This window comes from Tetranychus urticae, unplaced genomic scaffold (assembly GCF_039701765.1).
Source record: "Tetranychus urticae isolate SD_2017Ah unplaced genomic scaffold, NJAU_TeUrti_SD_1.0 Scaffold_5, whole genome shotgun sequence".
NCBI classification, from domain to species: Eukaryota; Metazoa; Arthropoda; class Arachnida; order Trombidiformes; family Tetranychidae; genus Tetranychus; species Tetranychus urticae.
In genome coordinates this window covers 328,001-330,500 of record NW_028315837.1, presented here as the reverse complement: position 1 = coordinate 330,500, position 2,500 = coordinate 328,001, and the positions used below count along the sequence as shown (strand labels likewise).

Here is a 2,500-nt window from a genome sequence, read left to right as displayed (position 1 = left end):
TAGTTCTAACCATAAACGATGCCAACCAGCGATCATTCTGAGTAACTAATTTCATGACTCGAATGGAAGCTTCCGGGAAACCAAAGTTTTTGGGTTCCGGGGGAAGTATGGTTGCAAAGCTGAAACTTAAAGGAATTGACGGAAGGGCACCACCAGGAGTGGAGCTTGCGGCTTAATTTGACTCAACACGGGAAAACTCACCCGGCCCGGACACTGAGAGGATTGACAGATTGAGAGCTCTTTCTTGATTCAGTGGGTGGTGGTGCATGGCCGTTCTTAGTTGGTGGAGTGATTTGTCTGGTTAATTCCGATAACGAACGAGACTCTAGCCTACTAAATAGACTTGCAGTTTACACTGCAGTACTCCCCCTTAGTCAACCTGTGGGTGGTAGTATCTCTTGATGGTTTCGGCTGTTGAGGGCTCTGCTGCTATTAGCCTACAGAATTGGCTAGGGTAAGGATGCTGTAGCACTGTAAGGACTTCTTAGAGGGACAAGCGGCGCTCGCAGCCGCACGAAACAGAGCAATAACAGGTCTGTGATGCCCTTAGATGTCCGGGGCCGCACGCGTGCTACACTGAAGTGGTCATCGTGCATACTGTTTCCTGCTCCGAAAGGAGTGGGTAACCGCTTGAACCCATTTCGTGATGGGGATTGGGCATTGTAATTATTGCCCATGAACGAGGAATTCCCAGTAAGCGTGAGTCATTAGCTTGCGTTGATTACGTCCCTGCCCTTTGTACACACCGCCCGTCGCTACTACCGATTGAATGATTTAGTGAGGACTTCGGACTGGTCAATCCAGACCATTGGGAAACTAGTGGTCGGATTGTGCTGGAAAGATGTTCAAACTTGATCATTTAGAGGAAGTAAAAGTCGTAACAAGGTTTCCGTAGGTGAACCTGCGGAAGGATCATTAACGTATTACCCTCTTATTATAAGAGAAATACAACCTTCAAACAATCAAACACTCTGCATAGTGATATTGTAGATGCTAATATGGTGAATGCAATTGAATTGTATTTGCATTAGAGTCGCAATTGTGAATGTTTATTGCAAACATTTAGCCATTGCAACATGATTCTAATTTGCATTACATTCGTTCATTCATACATCCATCTTTCATTATCCAATGCAACAAAGAGTGAGGGTTATCTAACGATAGCCATAATTTCTTTTGCAAAACAATTGTAGTTTATAATGAAAAGCCTGTCTTGCTACATACTTGGTACCTGATCAAGTCTTCAGCTTATGCTGACGGCAAGGTTTAAAGAAGGAAGTTTTACACTTCTTCGCCTAACTAAGTAAAGACAACTATGGTTTTTATAAACTGCATACAATTGTTTTCAAACCCTCTCAATGCAGATTTAGGATACTTATTAAAAGTCCCACGGTGGCAAAGATACATCTTCAAGCGGTGGATCACTCGAATTACCAATCGATGAAGAACGTAGCTAGCTACGATAATCGGTGCGAATTGCAGGACACGCCGAGCACTTGAGCTTCCAACGCACATTGCGGCTTTCGGGTCTTTTCCGAGGTCACATCTGTCTGAGAGTTGAGATGTAAAATAATCAACAAAACACTTGCATACTACCATATATGCATTGTTTTGAGAGGATTGTATATTTATATGCATGAATCTTGATGTTTTATTCCTTTTCTTAATTGCAATTCGTTGCAATTTAGTAAGGAGAATCTCAAATCTACTTGTTTCACATGATAAATTTTGTGTACAATGCATATTTCATCTCTGCAAGCAGTATATATGAATAGATACTAGCATGAGATTCTAAGGTTAGTCGCCTATCTGACGACGCTAAAGTCGTATTGCAGATAACTATGGTGATCAACTAACCTGTTAACTGATGAATCTTCTTGCACTTGTATAAATCGTACAAATAGTAGCTATTTCATTCTGTTAAAGCAGACCTAAGAAGTAATGCAAAGGCAAAATTTGTGCAAACATTAAAGTAGATTTACGTTGCTTGCTTGCAAACAACACAAATAAACATTAATCAACTTAATCAATATTTTTGATCTCAGATCAGGTGAGGTTACCCGCCGAATTTAAGCATATAATTCAGCGGAGGAAAAGAAATCAAATGAGATTCCCTGAGTAACGGCGAGTGAAAAGGGATGAGTCCGGCGCAAAGGTTTTCCATTGAAAGGTGGAAAGCGGTGCTGCGTAATGGCTAGAGTCACGATTATTTCAACTAAATCTGCAAGTCCCTCTGACAAGGGCCCTCTTCCCAGAGACGGTTCTAGGCCGGTGGCAGATCTTGGTTAATGGAATATCGATTACTGGCTTTAGTCGCGGATAGAGTCAGATTGCTTGAGAGTGCAATCCAAATTAGGAGGTAAACTCCTCCTAAGACTAAATACGATGGTAATATCGATAGCAAACAAGTACCGTGAGGGAAAGTTGCAAAGTACTTTGAAGAGAGAGTTCAAAAGGACGTGAAACCGCTTGTAGAGAAACGGATAGAACCACGAAGTGT

At 41.8% G+C, this 2,500-nt stretch overlaps 3 non-coding genes across 3 annotated transcripts in view; all 3 read left to right on the top strand.

The window, feature by feature from the left end:
- LOC149092819 (small subunit ribosomal RNA) overlaps positions 1 to 918 on the top strand; it is a 2,170-nt gene extending 1,252 nt beyond the window's left edge. Inside the window, exon 1 of the ribosomal RNA XR_016200524.1 lies at positions 1 to 918. This exon is cut by the window's left edge and continues 1,252 nt beyond it. This is a non-coding gene — a ribosomal RNA (small subunit ribosomal RNA).
- A 487-nt stretch (positions 919 to 1,405) lies between these two features.
- LOC149092818 (5.8S ribosomal RNA) lies at positions 1,406 to 1,560 on the top strand. The gene has a single exon (XR_016200624.1). It is a non-coding gene; the product is annotated as a 5.8S ribosomal RNA (ribosomal RNA).
- A 476-nt stretch (positions 1,561 to 2,036) lies between these two features.
- LOC149092817 (large subunit ribosomal RNA) overlaps positions 2,037 to 2,500 on the top strand; it is a 4,168-nt gene continuing 3,704 nt past the window's right edge. The window contains exon 1 of the ribosomal RNA XR_016200592.1: positions 2,037 to 2,500. This exon is cut by the window's right edge and continues 3,704 nt beyond it. This is a non-coding gene — a ribosomal RNA (large subunit ribosomal RNA).